Raw genomic sequence first — 23875 nt, 5'->3', positions numbered from 1 at the left:
TTGAGTCTACCAAGCTTAACAATATGCATAGTAGGTGCCAAGAAAAGTTAGTGTAAGTTGAGAAGAAAATCAGTTGGAGTTGAGAAAAGTCAAATTTTAGTGTATGTCGAGTGATACAGTGTAACCCAAGTAAATTTTAGTTGATGTTGAGCACCAGTAAACTTTAGTTTGTGTTGAGTGATTTAATAGTGGATGTTGAGAAACTTCATTTGTGTTGAGCATCAAAAGTAAGTTAATGACGAGTGACCACATTATGATAAAAATAGTGTATTTGATGGATCTGAGCTAACAAGTTTGATTTCTTGGATTGTGGGAACCATGTGGAAGTTAAGCTTGATGAGTTGGTAGCATAGAACTCAAGATGAATCATTTTGAGGAAAATTAAAAGAGGATTGAAGGAGAAGTTTCCAGAAGGGAATAAAATGAAAAAATGGGTAGATTCATTGAATCCTACCTAATCCTACCTAACCCTAAAATGGATGATAGAGTTTGAATGAAAAAATATCTTAATTTTCTATTTATAGATATGATTGGTCAAAAACAAAGGTTTTCATATGAAAAAACCTAAGGAAGACAAGGGGTCTAAGGTATTGCTTCATTTAGTGACCAAATAGAAGAGACTATTATTGGCAAGCAAATAAAGAAGGCTTAAGGGTATGGATGCTTGAAGGGTGAACAAGCTATCAGAACTAAAGTGTGTAAAAGCCAAGGAGAATGGAGGACTAAAATAGAGATCTAAAATCTACAATTGTGTTGTAAGTTGTTATTAGACCAAGTCTTATTATTAATTTCTAATTATTGTACCAATTTAGGGTAAATATTTTGACTTAAGGTTGACCTAAAAGTCATTTGTGAATCCTTTAACTGAGTGACATTCCAAGTGAATGATGTAAAGTCCTCTAACAAGGCTCATTCCTAACAAGGTGATTGAAATCCTCTAACTAGGTCACATTTAATTGTGTGCATTATGACCTTTAATAGGGTTGGCCTTTCATAGGGCATCACTTCATAAGAGTGAGAATAAGTAGCATGTTACTAGTGGTTTTTCCCAAATTGGGTTTCCACATAAAATCATTGTGTCAAATGTGTTATTCAATCTATTATGTTTTATGCTTAAATTTTTGCAAAGTTGATTTGATAGTGACCTACAAGTTTAAGTGATTGTATGATCTAATGGGTGCATGCATGATGAATATGTCTTATGGATATGGGTTCACTGAGCTATGAAAAGTTTTATTTTTACATCTTGACCTTGGAAGTTTTTTAGTCATAACTGATTCACCCCTTCCCTCTTAGTTACTCCTCTTATATTTCCAATAGTTTGACAGTCCATTTTTTAGGATTTTCATAGGGTATATTATTTTCCCTCTTTCATTTTAATACACTTTATCATTACTTCCTTTATCTTAGTTCTAAACTGTGCATCTTCTCAGTTTCTCTTCATAGCTCTTTCTACATTAGGGTTTCAAGGACTTTTCTATCATTTCTCCAACTCTATAACAATTAGATCTTTCTTTGCATTAGTTCTCCTTTATCAATTGGTTGACACTAATTTTCCTAGATCTAGTTACCTTAGAGTTGGGATTGCAAGGATCAATATCCTTAACTCCATCTTTGAGTTGTGTAATGGATTTATGAACTTAGGGTTTCATTTCCTTGATTCACATTTCCCCCTATATAATTTTAATTGGAATCAAGCATTTTTTTTGTTGACCCACTCTTTGAAGTCAACAATTATATGATATTCTTTCATAATCCCCCTATTTTTTGTTAGAGAAAATTATCGCATTAAATAATCCATCTATAATACAAATCCAATTTAGCATTCCCTATATTTTTTTTTCTAAGTCATTCCATATTCTTTCTTTTTCCTAATTTTGTATTGGTCTATAGAAATCCATAAATACTAATTACAAATTACTCTTAAATCTCTTGACCCATCTGCTCATCTAGTTTACATGATTCTCTTCTTTAGTGAAAACCATAAATCTAGGGGCTCTTATTATTGCTACACCCCAAGAAGCACCATTTTCTAGTGATCCTTCAAATTCCATTATTCAAAATATCTTTCATATAATGTTTAAATCTTTCATTTTTTCCTCTTTCTCTTAAATCATTATGATATCCACCTTTTTTTTGTAATACAACATTTGATGATATACAACTTTTTATGAGAATTCATGACCCTAAGATTCCACATATTTATCTTCATGGATCCTTGGGAAGGACCTTCCCCTTCCCAATATTGAACATTCCAGTAAGTTTGGTTTGATCCCCTAAAAATCAATCTCTTACAGTTAATTTAGACAAGGATTTTATACCCCTATTTTTAATAATCTTAGCACAATATAGGGTATCCTTTCCTTATTTAATTTTATATTACAAGGAAGGCATATTCCTATAAGTCTTTACATTATTTAACTCAATATCCATCATTACAACTTATATATTATTTTTGTCCTCCTCATTTGTAACTAAAATCCCATTTATTAATTAATAGTTATGTTTTTCATCCTCTCCTTCTTAAGTGGTTAATTCTTTTATAAATCCATCCATAAGTTCATTCAAAACTTCATTGCATAAGAAATTTACTACTAAGTCTATATTATTGTTTACTACTTCTGGAATAGCTAGGTCTTGACTCACATTTATATCTCATGTGTCTCTCCCCTATTGACTATAGCTAGATTACCTATTTGATCTTTCTCATTGGGGGTGATAATTATGTCATTGACCATAATTATTTCATCGTCTCCACACCTATCCTTCATATTAATGGGAAGTAGGGTTCATATATGTTGTGGTGTCCACAACACATGCCCCATTCCTCACTAGGAATGGGGACCCCCTTTTTTATTCAAATCTTGGACTCATAGTTTGAGAATTGGGAGAAGAAAATTCAATTAAAAAGTTAGAGTCCTAGAGTCAAAGATTTAAAAAAAACACAAAAAAAATAAAAAAACTAAAAAAATACAAAAAAGAAAAGAAAAGTCAAAAAACACAAAAACATTAGAAAATGGGAAAAAGTTGAAATGCAAATTTCAAAAAAATAAGTAAATAAATAAATTTTCCTCTGCTCACCCCTACGCTTGTGTCGAGGCACAATGCGCATCTTGCTTGGAGCGCATGAAGGGAGACGGGTTATAAAACCCTTGCCCCCCCATCTTATCCTCATTTCTTTTTTTTCTTTTTCTTTTTCCAAGCTTGCAAGGAAGGGAGCAAGGTGAGCTCCCAAACCTCTTCCTCTTTTTGATGTGTGGTACATTTCACAATGCCATTTTGGGCACACGCGTTGCTCACGCAGTGCATCTACATAGAGGCACTGCACACAACATCCTCACTAGGAATGCATGTGTGCTACTCCATGTTGTGCATCTAGCACACCCATAGTGGCATCCATGTGGTGGCACTATATGCAACGCCCTCGCTGGGTGTGCACACACTATGCCATGTGGCACATCTAGTGTGCCCATAGAGGCTTCCGCATTGTAGCGTCACATGCAGTGCCCTTTCTAGGTGCATGTGTGTTGTGTTGTATGGTGTGTCTAGTACATTTGCAAAGTGGCACCGATCATGGTGCACTTATGTGCACTACACCCACACGACATCATTTATGGTGCACTCACGCAGAACATTCCACGGTACCCTCTTTTTTTTATATTATTTTTGCAAAAGAGTTTAAAATATATATAAGTTTAAATATATAAATATATATATAAAACTTTGAAAACTTAAAAAATATATATAATAAAATAAAAAGGGAATAATTTTTTTAAAGAAATTAATAAATCCCCAAAGGGGAACCTTATTTTTATTTACATTTTTCTTTTACACTATCTTGGGACTAATAATATTTTCTTTTCTCGTGATGTATAGGCAACATGATCAGATGGCATCCATGTCCAGAGCAACACCTAAACCCATTGCTTTCAAGTTCCAAGGCATACCTCCAAAGTCAAGGTTCCATGATGACTATGCTTAGATCAAAGATACCAACCTCGAACACACAAATCTAGGAGATTTCCTAAGAATTTTCAACAAGCCAATGGAGAGGTTAGCCTTGGTCTCCACATTGATTCGATCCAAATTAGTGAGTGTAGTGTCACATCTTGTGTTGGTGCAATTAGCTCAACTAATCATGGCCTTGTCACAACACTTTGTTCCTAATGAGAGGGTAGTCAAGAGTGTCATAGGGGAAGTTGCATTGGATTTTTGACCTAATAACATTGAGAGGGTCTTACATCTTCCTAGAGCTAACTAGTTCATCTAACTTTCCTATGACGTAGCTAAGAGATGGTACAAAGAGCAGTAGCAAGAGGCCATTGACATTATACAATCCTCATACCTAATTGAGAAGCCTACTTGGGGAAGTATAACTAGAAAAGTGGATATGACTTGAGGATACATGAAGGATGACATTGGATACTCTATCATTCTCCTAAGTACAGTCATGGGTTTACCTGCAATGGGTCAGGTCACTCCATTCATGGTCAAATTCATTGAGACCATTAGGCATGCAAAGATATCACTAGATTGGGAAACCACACTAAGTGAAAACTTGTGTGAGTAGCTAAGGATAGTTAAGGATAAGAAGAAGTTTTATATAAATTCTTATATGGTGTACTTACTTGCAATGAAGGCAATGAACTATCCTAGTTTGTACAAGAAAGGTAGTATGCAGGACCCCAATGCCTGGCCATACATAGTCTACCATTAGTTGGTGAAGAAGAAGCTCTCAGCCCAGACCAAGGAGTATAGGATTTTGAATGATGCATTCATCTTTTTGATCATTCAATTCAAAGAGGGAGACTATGGCAAGAGGTTAGTTGATGAAGCCAACGAATAGATTATGGCTCTTAGAGCCTACTTCATTTAGTTCAAGACATTCAAGTATCTTCGGGTAGGTGGTGCATCCATCAATCCTAAGAAGCTCCTGAGATACCCAAGTGACAAGTTGGTCCTAATGGAAATTTCCTAGCAAATTGAGTCAACCTATGAGAGGATTAAAATACAAAAAAGACCTTTTTGGGATCGTCCATTGGTCATTAGGCCATATCAGGTGAAGCGAAAATAGGATATTATGACATTTGAGTGAGAGTGGGAGAACTATCCTCATGAAGAATACAACTCTCCTCGACCATACTTTGACAATGATGGTAAAGTGGAAAGCCTAGTAGGAAATGACTTCCATCATGAGGATGCCATTGAAGATCATTGGATGAATGCCAAAAATGACTATGATTTCTGTATTAGGGACTATTTTTGGACGACTCTATATTTAATAGAAAAGGCTCTCCATTTGGCCATCCCTAATGAGATAAGGCTACAAGACTCTAAGGAATTATTGGATTCCTTGTTCAATATAGATAAAGTTGGTGAAAGACCCATTCTAAATGTAGAAGTTGACAAAGAGGAAGGAGATGACATCAATCATCAAGCAAGACATGTCATTAGAATGACAAAGGATTGAATCAAGAAACCTTTTCCACTTGATCCAATTCCTGATACTGTAATCTTCCATGCACATGCTCACCCAAAAAGGGGTAAGGTAGGGAAACTCATAGTTCCTATCTTTGCACTCCAGTCTCCTATTAGGCTAGAGATAGTCTACTAGCTTGATCACCTAGTGGGATATTATCACCCTCCTAAAAGGAAGGGAAAGATGAAGTGTACCTCTCCTTAGAGGATTCAAATAGAATAGGTTGCAGAACATGTGTCTTCCCAGTAGCATGAACAGAGCTCACAAGATTCCAAAGGTTTTGGAGCCTCTCAAATCTAGGATGAACCTTAGTTGCCTCCTCTTGTGCCAAGCCAACCAGAAGAGGGAGAGATTTTGGTAGCCTACATTCCTCCTATACAAGAAGAGCTGCCTTCTCCTTCCATCTCCAAGAAACATAAGAGATTCAAGATTAAGATAAAGAAAAGGTAAAGAATCAATAGAAGATTAGTACCTAATCCATCTATTCTTGAAACTATTTTGCAGGAAGAAGAAGATGAGGAAGAAATAGAATCAAAAGAGGAGGAGGAATAGGTACCCCTACAAAGAAGAACTCAGTTAGTAAAAGTTGCAGAGTTGGAAAGAAGAAAGAGTACCACTAGTACCCCTCCATCCACCCAAGTAGAAAAATTAGAATTCTTTTCTTTAGAAGATGAAGTGCAGAAGTGGGTGAATGAGAAAAGGGAGCAAGGTGAGGATGTTTTCTCTATGAAAATTTTTGTTTTCATGCCCATGGGTACAAAGTTGGTTGGGTATAAGATTAGAGACACCCCTACAGGTGAACTCCAATAGGAAGATTAGACACAGATGCCACCAGATACCCAAGTTCCTAATCACACTCCTCCATCTCCACCACAGATTATGGTGGTAGATAAGGGTTCAGTAACTCCCCCACCTCCAAGTTTAGAAGAGGAACAAGTTCAAAAGGAACCATCACCACAAGAGCAACTAGAGCCGAGGGCTACTGATGAAGTATCAAAAGAGGGATAGATGGTAGACTATGGACAATAGCCTTCCCAAGATGTTGAGGAACAAGCTATAGGATCTATAGAGACTGAGGCTATAGAAGGAGAGTCTTCACAATAGGATATGACTCCAAGCAAGAGCGATAAAGGGAAGGAGGTAGTTCAACACACCCCTTTGTCATCAAGAGCTAGATCTGTAGGTAAACATATCTTGAGATGGTTTTGAAAAGAGATAGTGAGGAGTGCTAAGCCTTAGTTCTATGCTTCAGGGGTGATATTTGTGATATTATGGAGATCTTGAACAAACTTGAGTCTCCATTACATGATCCGATACCATTTGCATTTGTCACTACCGTACAGAACCAACATTTATTTACACAAGTGGCCCTCCCTCCTAAAGGTACAGATGCAAAAGCTATTAGTCTGGATGATTATGAACTGAAGGATGTTATGTTGGGAAGGCCTACATGGGATTCAACCCAATAGATGATGACTATGGGAGTCAAAGAGGTTCTTAGGCACATAGAGCAAGATGAAATTGAACTATGAACTCTTTGAAGGAAATTTGAGATCCTAAAGAGATATCTAGTTGAATTTTTTGGTCCTATTGATCTTGAGTGCCCCAAGGAGACTCTAAATACCATTCTTAGAGAAGGGGAAGGTGTATGGTTCAATCCATTTTTGAGAGATTTTCAAGAATGGTGAGATAGCCTTGAATATAGAGGTGTTACCACAATTACAAGGAATTTGAATTTATTTCATTCTATGTAGGAGAATTTGAATAAGGTCATAGCAATTTTGAGTTAGGATTTTAGTATTATGGATGAGGTATGAGCATGGAGCAAGGATTTGTAGACTCTACAAGCCATAGAAGGGAAAAGGTACCATACTTTGATTGATGTATATATCAAAGAAGAGCTTGACTTGATTGATGATTGGATAGAGAAGATAGTGGATGGAAATAAAGTGATGGAAACATTTCATGATGAGATCCATCTACTCAAGGACCAAGCCCAAGAGAAAATTTTGGAAGCAGAAAAGTTGTACAATAATGCATTCTTGGATTTTTTTGAAGATGAAAATTGAGAGAAGCTTTTACCAATTGAGGTAGTAGTGGAGAATTTCAAGAAGACTTTAGAGGAAGCATCTAGTAATGAAGACATTAGACAAGCCTTCATAATAGAGGAAGCATTGTTAGAGTTGGACACCAAACTCAAAGATTTTGTAGAGACTTGAATTGAGGTGGACAACTATAGACAGAAGGTAAAGGATAAATATGAGGCTTGAGATCTTCTATATGTATCTAAAATTATTGAGATGATAGAGAAATTCAAGGGAAAACATCCAAACACAGTTTTGGAATGAAGAAGAACAAAACCCAGATGCCAGAATTTCAATTTTGACACTTAGTAAAATTTTGAGTTTTTGACCCTATCAAGGTCCACAACTCCATAGCTCTACAAGTCTGTAGCTCCACATTTTCATGCAAATCCATAGGTCTACAATTTTCAAGGTCCACAGCTCTGCAATTTAGAGGTGTGCTAACAGTTAACTACCAGTTCCAGAAATAGCACTTTCCATGCATTGGGAGTGCATTTTGATGGCAAGTTAACTCTGACACACATCCAGTAAAGGGATAGCTTCTATTTTTGGGTGCCTCCATGCACTTTCACTTTGACTAATTTATTCCTCCTATTTTCTCTCTCTTTCCTTTATTGTTTTTGACATGAAAAGGGCTCATGCATCCAATTAATGAATAAAATATGGATGGAGTCCCTCTAAGCACCAGATTAATTGTTAATCTGTATATATTTAGTGTGTTTTAATTTTTTAAAAGCATTTTGTTGCATGAATATATCTCTCACTCTCAACACAAATTGAGGAGATTATTTCTTATAAATACCCCATTGTAAGATGTAACAAGGACTACCATTATTATTCAATAAAATTATGCTTTTTGTGCTTGCATTTGGAGTGTAGTGATTCTTTCCTGAACGTGTCATTATTTTATTAATTTTATTCATGGAATTGTGATTTAGCCAAAAGATTATTTTGTTGTTTTTGGGTGTGCAACTCTATATTTCTAGTGTTTGCTATAGGTATACGAATTACACTGATGTAACGAGCTTGAGAAGAGGTCACCAATTTGTGTCTGCATAGCTTTCCATCTCACATGAGCACACTTTTCATAGCCTTGTGATTTGATGGAAAGTGAAACATCATTCAATCATTAAAGTTTCTCATTGATGATTACATTAGTGGATTCTAGGAAGTGCTACTCCTATTTTCATTGGTTTCCCACTAATTTATTTGAAATTTTAACTCCCAGTGTGTTGTGTTTGGTAGCTTATGTCCAATTAGGATTTTTCAATTTCAAGTAATTTCAATTTCAAGTTATTTTCTTTACTAACCCTCTTGTTAGAATAGGAATGCATTTTAGCCACATTGGTAGTTTGCGTGCATTTAAAAAAATAGAAAAATATTTTTCTTTTGGTGTGTGATTTTGAGATAGCAAGCAGATTTACTTCATTTTCAAGACAAAAGAGTAATTAGAACTAGCAAAGGCCTCCTTGTGAAAAATCACATTTATCTTCAATTAAGAGGATTCAGGTGCATCGCCAGACAAATATAGAACCTTGGAGTTGATCTCAAAATGATTAGCTTTTCAAGAGATGATATTATATAATGGATTCTTGCCATTAGACTCATGCTAAATTAGCCCCCCAATAGAAGTGGCACTAGAAGGAGGGCCACCATTTTACATTCCTAGGAAAAGAAGGAAAGTTATCAAAGTTTTAGAATTCTACACTTTTGCAATAATCTATGCTTTATACAAAGTTTAGAAAATCTTTTTTGAATTTGTCAAAAATTTAGGTGCTTAGCTCCATAGATCTATAGCTACACAAGTCCATAGGTCCACAGATCTACAAAACTCTATGGTGCACAAAATTTAGAAAAGGTGAGAAAGTGTACTTCTGCAGAGGTGCACTTTTTTCTAGAATTGATGCATGCTAGATGATATTGATCCAAGATCCCCATTCCAATGAGCATTAAGGTCTTCACCAAGAGAACATGAGTTTCTTGAGCTTACCCACTTTTGTAAGCCATGCAGTGATAAAGGAATACCCCAAATCCAACCACTTCCATTTGACATTTCATCATCTTCTTCTACTCTACCACCAATTGAACCACTAAGTGGACCTCCACATACTCTAATAGTATCACCACCAGCACAACCACCTTTAGGTCCACAAAACCCTCCAATGGCCTTTTTTGCAAATGTAGTTGACTCACCCATAAACTTGAGAGGTGCACTCCATGACCTCCCTAAGAATCTTGAAAAGTTTTGAACAAGGTTTATTTATTGAGAAACACAAACTATGGAAGATCATGTCAAAGTATTCAAAGAAATTTGCAACCGCAAACAAATTGCTAATGAAGATGTGGTTCTTTGTTTATTTCCTTACTCTTTGGGAGAAGTTTCCTACAATTGGTATGTTAATTTGCCACCTAGATGTATTGGAGATCAAGAAACTTTTCAGAAATTATTTTTGGAATAATTCAAGACTTTTGTCAACCTAGCTGTGATACATCAACAATTCATATCAATCAAAAGGGATCCAACTGAGACTATTTTTCATTTTAATCATCGCTTCCATATGGCATACCGCAGACTAGAATCATTGTATACGATACCAGTGGAAGTAGCCATTTAGATTTATTTGAATGCCATGGACCCTCTTACTACCATCTTTCTCAAAAGGCTTCCTATGGAAAATATAAATAAATTGGAAAAGGTTTTCACAAAGGTAATTACATTCACAAAACAAGTTGATCCTAACATAGGAGGGATGATGCATCCAACTCAAGCAATTGCTACAATACAAACATACCCCATTGGATTACCTCCAATACCTAGCTAGTTCCATTATAGTAGGCACCCAGTCCACAAAACCCTACACTGACATATCTAGGGTATGACCCACCAAAGACTGCTTTCTTTGAAAAGAAGGCAATAGTTCCTGCAGAGCTTGATAATAGCTTCATTTCAAAACTTGACCAAATGAAGAGGATGATGTCATAAATGAACAATGAACTGACATGGCTTAGGTTGTCACAATGATAGAACAAAAATTTTCAAAGGAATAGTGTTCCTCCCTACAACAACAATTTTGGTTAGAATTACAACAAGAACTTCAGTGGAAACAATAACAACAATAATGCAAGAAATAATAGCAGAGGAAACAATTTCAATCCTCCTGATCACAATAATGGCTTCCAAAGGAAAAACCAACAATGGAACAACCATCTAAATAATGGAAGCATTCCTGTTGATAACAAAAACAACAACATCTAGTATGTTGATATCAATCAGTATGATGATAGCCAAAATATGCCTAACAATGATGGTTCATACTACAATGTCAATCAAGAGATGAATCAAAGTTCACAAGAAAATGACAATCCTCACCCTGTGCAATTCAATGCCATGCTTTTGGAATCATACAACTCTGCACAAAACATGCAAGTGGAACAACTAGCAAGTTAGGAATTCTCATTCCCATTCAATCAAGAACTTGATATTCAACATGAGGAGATGTTCACTTTTTGCAATGAAAATCAAAATACCTACAATCTTAGAAGTAGAAAGGATCCCTTGGTGGATGGAATTCCTCTAGCTTTAGAACCAACTCCACCCAATCTTAGAGTGAACAACAATTCACCACTAGTTAGACCACCACCTAGTGGACAACAAAATCAAAACCAAGTGAATGTACCAACAATATTGAAGAATCCTACCTAGTCTATGGAAAGATACAGTGCAATAGAAGATTTGAAATGAACTAAGGCCAATATTGCAAAATTTCCCATAGCAAAGAGAAGCACTCATGAAGATGTTGGACCATACAAAGACCTCTCATCATGCTAATACTACCTCACAAAAGGTAGCCCCACAACAAGTTAATGTTGTAGAGGCAATGCCCACTATATTCAAAGATAAAAAAAAAGGTACCCTTGTTCTTACTTAGCATCAGGATATACAGGAAGAATATTCACAATTGCCTTATCAATTCAAGGGTTTCATGTAATGTTATGCCATTTTCCATAGCACAAAAGTTAGGAGTCACCCCTCAACCCTCAAATCAAGTGGTAATACAATTGGATAAAATTGAAGTGAAAGTCATAGGCATATTGAAAGATGTGTAGATATAGCTAATAGCTAATCCTTAGATTTAAGATATTATTGACATCCATGTAGTTGATATCCCTAAAATGTATGGATTACTTCTTAGTAGGGAATGGACTAAGTTTCTTAAAGGATGGTTTTCAATGTACTTCACTTAGCTTTGGTTGCCATGGAAGGGTCTTAACAATCAAATAAAAATTGATGTAGAGCCAAAGCTGAAGAAAAGGATTACTGAGTACAATGCTCCAAATGAAGTGGCTTTTCTACAAATAGAACGAGGCTCTTACAAGGTAATGACCCTTGACACAACCTCAACTGCAAAACTAGATGATCACAACATGGACCCAATGATTTCAACTCTGAAAGAAGAAATTATGACTTGATTCATAGAACATATGATGGCTAACTTGCAATGTCTAGGGGAAGAAGCTAACCCTAACATTCTCCTCCTTCCTACATTTTTCCAATTACATAAAATGAGTTATTTTGAGTTTGAATGTCCAACATGCCAAGAGGTGATCACTAGATTATTAATGCAGATGATGGGAATAAAAAAGGCTAATGACCCACAACATGAATCTATAGAAAGCCAAAGTCCCATGGATACATCCAACACTCTTCAAGAGATTGATGAAGAAATAGAGGATTGAAATGCATCATATAGCGATACTTCCTCTAATGGTGGGGGCTTCTCTTCTCCTCCACTTGAAGTAATCAAAATTCAAAGATGGAGATGATACATCAAAGGTCAAGGATGGACTTTAGTGGTCATACATCCTCTTCCCAAAGTTGAAGAAATTAAAGAACTGATAGGGGAAATTCAAAGCAAACAAGAAAAACACATGCTCCCCTTGTTGGAAATTCAAAGTGGAGAATCATCAAGTCCTCCACTTAGAAAGTTACAATGGATTCCTATAAGAAAATCATTCAAGGCTCAAATTAAAGAAAAGTTGAGAACCAACAAACACAAAGTTAGAAAACCAAAAGGGGATCAAATTTGGATGCTTTACTTTGATGGTTCTAAGTGCAAACTAGGAGCTAGTGTAGGTATTGAATTGATTATAGTTTAGATGTACTAACAATGGTGCAAAATATGAAGCATTGATTTGAGGACTCTTATTCACACTTGAGAAAGGAGTCAAGGCTATCATAATAGAAGGAGACTCTTAGCTCATCATACAATAAGTAAAATCTATATAATCATACAATGATAAGAGGTTAATGGCTTATAGAAAAAGGGTATGGGATATAATGGATGACTTTTAAGCTTTGAACATCAAATCCATTCCAAGAAGAAAAAACATGGTACCTGATGCTCTCACCATTTCAAAAAGTGTGTTACAACTTGTTAAAAGAACCAAGTTGAAAAGATTCTTAGTAGAATTGGTTTTCATTCCATCTATTCCTAATAATATTAAAAAATTTCAAATGTTCTAAGATGATCAACATATACTTGAGTTTATCATGTGCAGTCATCCTTTTGAGGGACAAGAAATTGATGATATACCAAATAAAAAATCTAAAAATGATGAACTCAAAGACAAAGATGGTATTATTAATTTGAAAAATAATACTATTCTGAAAAGGATGGTTGAGCTAGAATGCATATTTGATCATGATGAATCAACATTGAAAAGGAGAGTGACCCAAGAAAAGGGAATGGATGAATGTGACTCATACAACTTGGGTATGAAAGAAGAACCAACAATGTTATAGATAGGAAAAGCATGCAGTCCACAAGAAAGGGAAGACATGCTCAAATTTCTCATGGAGTATAAAGATTTTATTTCTTAGAGCTATGAAGAGTTAAAGACTTATGACCCTAAGATTATTATGCATAACATCCTGCTAAAACTAGGGGTCAAACCATTTTGACAAAGAGAAATGCTTGTAAATTTGATCATTGAACCATTGATAATGGAGGAAGTTAAGAAGTTACTTGATGTGAAGATTATTTACCCTATTCGTCATTCTACTTGGGTGGCCAATTTGGTTCCTATATGTAAGAAGACTAGAGAGATTCATCTTTGTGTTGATTTCCATAACCTAAACTTAGCATCTCAAAAGGACAACTATCTGTGAATTGTTGTAGATTGTGAATGAGACAAAGATGATATCATTTCTTGATGTATACTTTGGGTACAATCAATTAATGGTAGACAAAGAAGATCGAGTAAAAATAGCTTTCATAATGAAATGGGGAAATTTTTCCTACAAAAGAATGCCTTTTGGATTGATTAATGCTAGAGTTATGTTTCAGCAAGCAATGAGTGAAGCTTTTAAAGGATTGATAAACAAATGTATAGTCATTTACATGGATGACCTAACTATCTTTTCTAAATATCAAAGCACTCACATTACTGATCTAAGATAGGTATTCAATACATTTCATAAATAGGGCATATCTCTCAATCCTAAGAAGTGCTCATTTGGTTTTACCAAAAGAAAGTTGCTAGGGCATGTTATCTGTAAAGTAGGAATCTCCATTGATTTGGATAGAGTTGAACCTATTCTAAAGTTAGCACCTCCACATAATCAAAAATAATTGAAATCTTTCTTTGAGAAGATAAACTTTGTATGAAAATTCATAGGTTGATTTGCAGAAATTGTTCATCCCCTCAATGATTTTCTCAAGAAAGGAGCTAAGACAGAATGGTCCCCAAAAATTAAGAAATCATTTGAAGATATAAAGGTTTCTATTTCCATTGCCTCAGTGTTGGTAAGCCCTGATTATCAACTACCCTTCAAGATATACTTTTTCACTTCAGAACATTCTTGTGCTGCAATTCTAACTTAGAAAAAGGAAGATGAAGATGAAAGGTCAATCTCATTTATGAGCTTCCCTTTAAAGAATGCTAAGTTGAAATATTCTAACCTAGATAAACAGTCCTTTTCATTGATTAAAGCTACGAAGAAATTTCATCATTACATCCTTAGAAGCAAGGTGTATGCCATTGTACCCGATCCAATGGTAAAGACACTCTTGATGCAAAATGAGCTAGGTGAAAGATGAGGGAAGTGGATGGCTATACTCCAAGAATTCAACCTTGAGATTCAACCTATGAAATTGGTTGGAGGCCAAGGCCTGTCAAAGAAGATAGCTGAAAATTAGGATGGAGATGAGAAGGACTTCATGCTTGACACTGAGACAAATGAAGATGATCAAAAAAGGATGGTTGCATCCCAAGTTGACATTAATCAGGGGATGATAATAGATGTTTGGTATCAAGACATCATTTATTACCTCTTATAGAACTATTGTCCCAATTGGATGAATAGTTCACAACGTAGAGGACTTAGGATGAAATGCTAGTCTTACAAGCTACTTGACAACAAGTTATACAAATGGAACTATGAAGGGATTTATCTAAAATGCTTAGGACATGATGAAGCCAAGGAAGTCTTGGAGCATTTCCATGACAAGTATGGTATGAGACATGGCTCAGTTGAAGCAAGGATTCACATGATTTTGAGATTAGGCTATTTTTGTCCCTTGATATTTAAGGATACTTTTGAGCATGTGCATTCTTCTCGTGTGTGTCAAACTAATGCTAATAGAGAGAGGCACCTAGCAATGCCATTACAAATAGTGTATGAGGCGTGTCCCTTTGCAAAGTGGGGACTTGATTTTATTGGTCCTATTAACCCACCATCATCAACTAGACATACATTCATTCTCACAACTACATATTATTGCACATGATGGATAGAAGTTGAGACATTCAGAAATTGCTCAGCCAAAGTGGTGATTGATTTTCTAGAAGAACACATTGTCACTAGGTTCAGGATGTCATTCACTCTTATGTGCAATAATGAGCCTACTTTTGAATCTACATTCTTGACCCAATGGGCCTTTGAAAAAAAAGTCATTATCAAGTACTCATTTAATTACTACCCATAAGGAAATGGGGTAGTAGAATCAACGAACAAGAACTTGATCACAGTAATAAAATGATTGTTGAAGGAGAATCCTAAGGATTGGCATACATAGCTGAAGTACACCTTATGGATGGATTGGGTCAAAGTTAAAAATGCCTTGGGGACTTCTCCATACTTAATTGTTTATGGACAATAACTAGTGTTCCCACTTAATCTCAGGATTCTTATTTTGAAATTTATGAGTGGGTATGGTGAGGATGCTGATAAAGTAAAAATTTGATTAATGAATCTTCTAGAGATGGATGAGAAATGAACAACTAAATTGGAGCATATGACCAAACATCAAGCCATTTTAACAAGATGGTTCAACAAGAGAGCCACAATCAAATCATTCAGGATTTTTGACCTTGTTCTACTTTGGGATAAGGCAAAAGGGAAGCTAGGAAATCATACCAAGTTTCAACACTTGTGGATAGGCCCTTATCAAATTATGGAGATTCTGGGAGAAAACACTTTTAGGCTCAGTTCCTTACAGGGGGTATTTCTTCCTTTTCTCATAAATGGATAGTTTCTAAAGCATTATTTTGAAGCCTAAAAGACAAAAGACAAATATATATATAGTTAGATTTTATTTTTGCATTTAGTTTAGATGTTCATTCCTACAAGTATGTTTGTTTTCAGTATTGTGTTTCCTTTAAAAGTTGTGTCAGTCCTGGGGGGTAAGGTGTATTTGATATTTTTCTCTTAAAATTTCACTAACCACTCTTTGGTTCTAATTTTAGGAAGAGGTATTTATTTGTCAAAACATTTGGATGATTGTGTGTTTTATACCAACCAAGTAACAAATATTTCTTGTAGAAATAGGGGATTTTTAGTCTAGAAATTAGAGCCCTAGACCACCAAGTTCTCAACACTTTGTAATTTAAAGATTTGATTATTTTAGGTGTTGTCCAATCTAAAGTCAAAGATGATGAGAAGTGATCCAAACTCTGACTAGTTCAAACAAGAGGAGTCTCTTTGAAAGGTTGATAAGATCATTTCTTGGCGTGAGAGTTTTCAAAAAGTTCTAAAAGATGAATGCAAGAGATGTTCATAAGAGATTGAATCCAAGAAATGACATCAATGTTCTTGCTACACAATCTAAGCATAGTCAGAATATAGGAAAAAAAGAGAGAGAAAAGATGATGTTAAACCTGAAGGATTTTGAAGATATAAAATGGCAAAAGATATTTTGTATTGCTTCATCAAAAGTAACATTGTGAACAACATCGAGTGATTATTCAAATTTTCCAAAAAGCTAAAGAATGTGGCATCTCCCTAAGAGCCCTCAAATTGATTCTTTCATCTGGTCAAGCAATTGATTGACAAAAGCCTTCATGGAGTTTCTAAATGAATGAGCTAGGAGGGGTGAAAGATTGTTTTGAGTTGTTAGAAAACTTTGATTGACTACATTCTGACACGTCAAAGGGAATGAATACACAATGCACACATTAAGCTTTAGGGTTTTGAGTTCTAAGATTTTGATTGAAGAATCATCTGAAAGACACTTGAGATGTTCAAAGCTTGGTTGGTGTTTAACAGACGTTGAAAAAATGTTTGCCGATAAAGAAGTGCCTTGGTCATTTTTTCCTTTTTTTGAGGCTATTTTTTGTGGTTTCCACAACACACGCCCCATTCCTCACTAGGAATGGGGACCCCCTATTTTTTCAACTCCCAGACTCATAGTTCGAGAGTCGGAAGAAGAAAATTTAGTTAAAAAGTTGGAGTCCTAGAGTCAAAGATTTGAAAAAACACAAAAAAAAAAGAAAATCCAAAAAACACAAAAACATTAAAAAATGGGAAAAAGTTGAAATGCAAATTTCAAATTTTTTTTTAAAAATTCCTCTACTCACCCCTGTGCACACGCTGAGGTACAGTGCACATCTTGTTTGGAGCGCATGAAGGGGGAGGGGTTATAAAACCCTTGCCCCCCTCTTATCCTCATTTTGTTTTCAAAGCACACAAGAAAGGGAGCAAGGTGACCTCCCCCCCTCTTCCTCTTGTCGACGCATGACACATTTCATAGTGCCCTTTTAAGTGCATGCAATACTTATGTAGCACTGTGCATAGTGCTCTTACTGGGCATGCACGCTACTCTATGCAACACATGCAATGCACCTACAATAGTGTTTGTGTAGCAGCACCCTCACTGGGCACGCATGCACTACACTGCTCAACACATCCAATGCACCCATAGCAACATCTACATGGTGGCATGGCGTGCGGTGCCTTTTCTAGGTGCATGTGTACGCTACACCAAATAGTGCATCCAACATGCCTGCAACATGTTGACATGGTGACACCCTTCATGGTGCACCTGTGTGTACTGTGCCCGCATGGTGTCCTCTATGGTGTTCTTGTGTGCCACCCTTTACAATGCATTCCATGGCAACCTCTTTTTTCTTTTTTTTGCAAAAGGGTTTTCTAAATATATATATATATATAAGTTTAAAATATATATATATATATATATAACTTTAAAAAATAAAAAAAAATATATATATATATAATAAAATAAAAAGGGAATAAATTTATTTTGAGAAACTAATAAATCCCCAAAGGGGTACCTTTTTTTACTTACAATTTTCTTTTACACTATCTAGGGACTAATAATGTTTTCTTTTCTCATGATGTATAGGCAATATGATTAGATGGTGTCCATGTCTGGAGAAGCTCCCAAAACTGTTGCTTTCAAGTTCCAAAGAATACCCCCAAAGTCAAGGTTCCATGATGACTATGCTGAGATCAAAGATATCGAACTCGAACACATAGATCTAGGAGGTTTCCTAAGAATTTGGAACAAGTCAACAAAGAGGTCAGCCTTGGTGTCTACATTGATCCAATCTAGATTAGTGAGTGCAACATCACATCTTGTGTTAGTGCAATCAGCTAAACTAATCATGGCCCTATCACAACTCTTTTTTCCTGATGAGACGGTAGTCAAGAGCATCACAGGGGAAGTTGTGTTGGATTTGTGACCTGATATTCCATCTTCCTAGATCTGATCAGTTCATCCAAATTTCCTATGAAGTAGCTAAGAGATGGTACAGGGAGCATTAACAAGAGGCCATTGACATTATACAATCATCATACCTAATTGAGAAGCCTCCTCGAGGAAGGATAACCAAAAAAGTGGATCTAATTAGAGGATACATGAAGGATGAAATTGAATACTCTATCATTCTCCTAAGCAAAGTCATGGGCTTACCTATAGTAGGTCATCTCACTCCATTCATGGTCAACTTCATTGAGACCATTAGGCACATAAAGATATCACTAGATTGGGCCACCGCACTAAGTAAAAACTTGTGTGAGTAGCTAAGGATGGTAAAGGATAAGAAGAAGTTTAATATGAATTCTTATATGGTGTACTTACTTGTAGCAAAGGCAATGAACTATCCTAGTTTGTACAAGAAAGGTAGTATGCAGGACCCTAATGCTTGGCCATACATAGTCTATCCTCAATTGGTAAAGAAGAAGCTCTTGGCACAGAGCAAGGAGTACAAGATTTTGAATGATGAATTCATGTTTGAAATCATTTGATTCATTGAGGGAGACTATGGCAAGAGGTTATCTGATGAAGCCAAAATATAGATTATAGCTCTTGGAGCCTACTTCATTCAGTTCAAGACATTTGTGTATCTTAAGGTAGGTAGTGCATCCATCAATCCTAACAAGCTCTCAAGATACCCAAGTGACAATTTGGTCATGATGGAAATTTCTTGGCAAATTGAGTCAACCTATGAGAGGATTAAAAGAAAATAGAGACCTTGTTGGGATTGGCCATTGGTCATTGGGCCATATCAGGTGAAGAAAAATAGGACATTCTAACATTTGAGTGGGAGTGAGAGAACTATCCTCTTGATAAATACAACTCTCCTTGGTCATACTTTGAAAATGTTAGTAAAGTGGAAAGCCTTTCAAGAAAGGACTTCCATCATGAGTATGCCATTGAAGATCATTGGATGAATGACACAAATGATGATGATGTCTGCATCAGGGACTATTGTAGGATAACTCTGTATTTAGTAGAAAAGGCTCTCCATTTGACCATCCTTGATGAGATAAGGCTACAAGACTATAAGGAATTATTAGATCCCTTGTTCAATATAGATAAGTTAGTGAAAGACCCATTCTAAATGTAGAGGTTGACAGAGAGGAAAGAGATGACATCAATCATCGAGTAAGACATGTCATTAGAATGACAAAGGATTAGATCAAGAAACCTTTTCCACTTGATCCAATTCCTGATATTGTAATCTTCTATGCACATGCTCACCTAGAAAGGGGTAAGGGAAGGAAGGTCATAGTTCCTATCTTTTCACTCTAGTCTCCTATTAGGCTAGAGATAATCTACTAGCTTGATCACTTAATGGGATATTATCACCCTCCTGAAAGGAAGGGAAAGAGGAAGAGAACCTCTCCTTAGAGGATTCAAATAGAATAAGTTGTAGAACATGTGTCTTCCCAGTAGCATGAATAGAGCTCACAAGAGTCCCAAGGTATTGGAGCCTCTCAATTCCAAGATGAACTTCAATTGCCTCATGTTGTGCCAAGGTAACCAGAAGAGGGAGAGATTTCGATAGCCTCCAGTCCTCCTATACAAGAAGAGCCCCCTTGTCCTTCCATATCTAATAAACATAAGAGGATCAAGATTAAGATGAAGAAAAGACAAAGGATCAACAGAAGATTAGTACCTAATCCATCTATTCCTGAAACTACTCTAAAGGAAGAAGAAGGTGAGGAAGAAATAGAATTAGAAGAGGAGGAGGAATAGGTACCCCTAAAAAGAAGAACTTGGTTAGAAAAAGTTGTAGAGTTGGAAAGAAAAAAGATTACCACCAATACCCCTCCATGCACCCAAGTAGAACCATTAAAGCTCTCTTATTTAGAAGATGAAGTGTAGCAGTGGGTGAATGAGCAAAAGGAGCAAGGTGAGGATGTTTTCTCTATGAATGATTTTGTTTTCATGCCCATGGGTAAAAATTTGGTTGGGGATAAGATTAGAGACACCCCTATAGTTGAACTCCAACATGAAGACTGGATGCAGATGTCTCCAGATACACAAGTTCCTAATCTCACTCCATCTCCACCACAGATTAAAGTGGTAGATAAGGGTTCAGTAACTCCCCCACCTTTGAGTTTAGAAGAGGAACAAGTTCTAAAGGAACCATCACCACAAGAGCAACTAGAGCCGAGGGCTACTGATAAGGCATCAAAAGAGGGACATATGGTGAAATATGCACAAAAGCCTTCCCAAGATGCTAAGGAGAAAGCTACAGGATCTACAAAGACTGAGGCTATAGAAGGAGAGTCTTCACAATAGGAGATGACTCCAAGAAAGAGCAATAAAGTGAAGGAGGTAGTTGAACACACCCCTTCATCATCAAGACCTAGATCCATAGGAAAACATATCCTGAGATGGTTCCAAAAGGAGATAATGACGAGTGCTAAGCATTAATTTTGTGCTTTAGAGGATGATATTTGTGATATTTTAGAGATCTTGAATAAACCTGAGTCTCCATTACATGATTTAACACCATTTTCTTTTGTCCCTACCATACAAAACTAGGATTTATTTAGACAAGTGTCCATCCCTCTTGAAGGTACTAAGGTAGAAGCTATTATTTTGGAGGATTATGAAGTAGAGAATGTTATGTTGGGAAGGCCTACATGGGATTCAGCCTGATAAATAATTACTGTGGGAGTCAAAGAGGTTCTCAAGCACATGGAGCAAGATGAAATTGAACTCCAAACTCTTCAAAGGCAAGTTGAAATCCTAAAGGGATATCTAGCCAAAGTTGTTGGTCCTCTTGATCTTGAGCACCCTGAGGAGATTCTAAATACCATTCTTAGAAAAGGAGAAGGTGTACAACTCAATCCATTTTTGAGAGCTTCTCAGGGATGGTGAGAAATCCTTGAAGATAGAGATGTTACCACAGTCACAGGGAATTTGAAGTTACTGCATGCTACATAGGAGAACATGAATAAGATCATACCAATTTTTAGGTAGGATTTTAGTATCATGGATGAGGTACGGGCATGGAGCAAGGATTTGTAGACTCTACAAGCCATAAAATTGTAAAGGTACCACACTTTGATCGATGTATATACCAGAGAAGAGCTAGACTTGATTGATTATTGGATAGAGAAGATAATAGATGGAAATAAAGTGATGGAAGCATTGCATGATGAGATCCATCAGCTCAAGGACCAAGTTTGAGATATTTTGGAAGTAGAAAAGTTGTATAGTGATGCATGCTTGGATATTTTTGAAGATGAAGAATAAGAGAAGCTTTTTCCAATTGAGGTAGCAGTTGAGAATTTCAAGAAGACTTTAGAGGAAGCATCTAGTGATGAATACATTAGACAAGCCTTCAAAATAGAAGAAGCATTATTAGAGTTGGACACCAAACTCAAAGATTTTGCAAAGACTCGAATTGAAGTGGACAACTACAAATAGAAGGTAAAGGATAAATATGAGGCTTTAGATCTTCTAGATGTAGCTAAAATCATTGAGATGATAGAGAAATTCAAGGGCAAACATCCAAACATAGCTTTGGGATGAAGAAGAACAAAACCTAGATGCCAAAATTTCAATTTTGACACTTAGTAAAATGTTTAGTTTTTGACCCTATCAAGGTCCATAGCTTCACAACTCCATAGGTTTGTAGGTCCACATTTTCATGTAGATCCATAGGTTTGTAGCTTTTCATTTTCATATAGGTCCATAGGTACGCAAGTCTGTAGCTCCACAATTTAGAGGTTCGCTGACAATTAACTACTAGTTCTAAAAATAATACTTTCCATGCATCGAGAGCACATTTTGATGACAAGTTAACTTTGACACACATCCAATGAAGGGCTAGCTTCTATTTTTTGGGATCCTCTACATACTTCCACTTTGACTAATGGCTTCCTCCTACTTTCTCTCTCTTACTTTCATTGTTTTTGACATTTAAAGGGTTCATGCATCCAATTAATGAATAAAATATGGATGGATTCCCTCTAAGCTCAGATTAATTGTTAGTCTATATATATTTAGTCTGTTTTAATGTTTTAAGAGCATTTTATTGTATAAAGATATCTCTCACTCTCAACACAAATTGAGGAGATGATTTCTTATAAATACCCCATTATAAGATGTAACAAGGGCCACCATTATTATGCAATAAAGTATTCTTTTGGTGCTCACATTTGGAGTGTAGTGATTCTTGCCTGAATGTGTCATTATTTTGTGAATTTTATTCATGGAATTTTGATTAAGCCAAAAGATTATTATGTTGTTTCTGGTTGTGCAACTTTGTAGTTTTGGTGTTTTCTATAGGTATACAAATTTGACCGACGTAACGAGCTTGAGAAGAGGTCACCAATTTGTGTCTGCATAGCTTTCTATCTCACATGAGTGCACTTTCTGTGGCCTTGTGATTTGATGGAAGGTGAAACATCATTTGATAATTACATTTTTTCACCAATGATTGCATCAATGGATTCTAGGAAGCATTATTCTTGTTTTCATTGGTTTCCCACTGATTTATTTGAAATCTTAACTCGCAACGTGTTGTGTTCGATAGCTTATGTCCTATTAGGATTTTTCAATTTCAAGTCATTTCAATTTCAAGTTATTTTCTTTTAGTTTCATTATTTTCTCTACTATCCCTCTTATTAGAATAGGAATGCATTTTAGCTACATTGGTAGTTTGCATTCATTTGAAAAAATAGAAAAATATTGTTCTTTTGGTGTGTGATTTTGAGATAGTAAGTAGATTTACTTCATTTTTTAGACAAAAGAGTAATTAGAACTAGCAAAGGCCTCCTTGTGAACAATCACCTTTATCTTCAATTGAGCAGATTTTGGTGCATCACAAGACAAATATGGAACCTTGGAATTGATCTCAAAAAGATTAGCTTTTCAATAGAGGATATAACGCAATGGATTCCTATCATTGGCCTCGTGCTAAATGAGGCCCCCAACAATATTCCTTTAGGAATCACTTCCCATTGATTCCCCATGGATGTTTAATCCTGGTTATCTTCTTCTATTATCTCACCAAGTCTTCTAAGTCTAATACTACCTCATCCACAACCAAATATATAGAATTTTTCCTTCCCTCAGTAGTATTATCTTTTCACTTTGAGGAAATAATTATTTTTTCTTGATCCTCAATAATAAACCCTCCCTTATTCTCCAAAAATATGATGTTAACCTATGGTAGTTGAAGGGTGTTTGGTTCTACTTGAGGTACCTTGTTAAAAAAATTATTCTGATTATGCTATTTTAAAAAGTGTACACTTTTTAATGCTCCC

The sequence above is a fragment of the Cupressus sempervirens genome, chromosome 11 (assembly GCF_028749045.1).
Source record: "Cupressus sempervirens isolate cs-2001-9-10 chromosome 11, ASM2874904v1, whole genome shotgun sequence".
Lineage (NCBI taxonomy): Eukaryota > Viridiplantae > Streptophyta > Pinopsida > Cupressales > Cupressaceae > Cupressus > Cupressus sempervirens.
Note: the sequence above shows the minus strand (reverse complement) of the source record.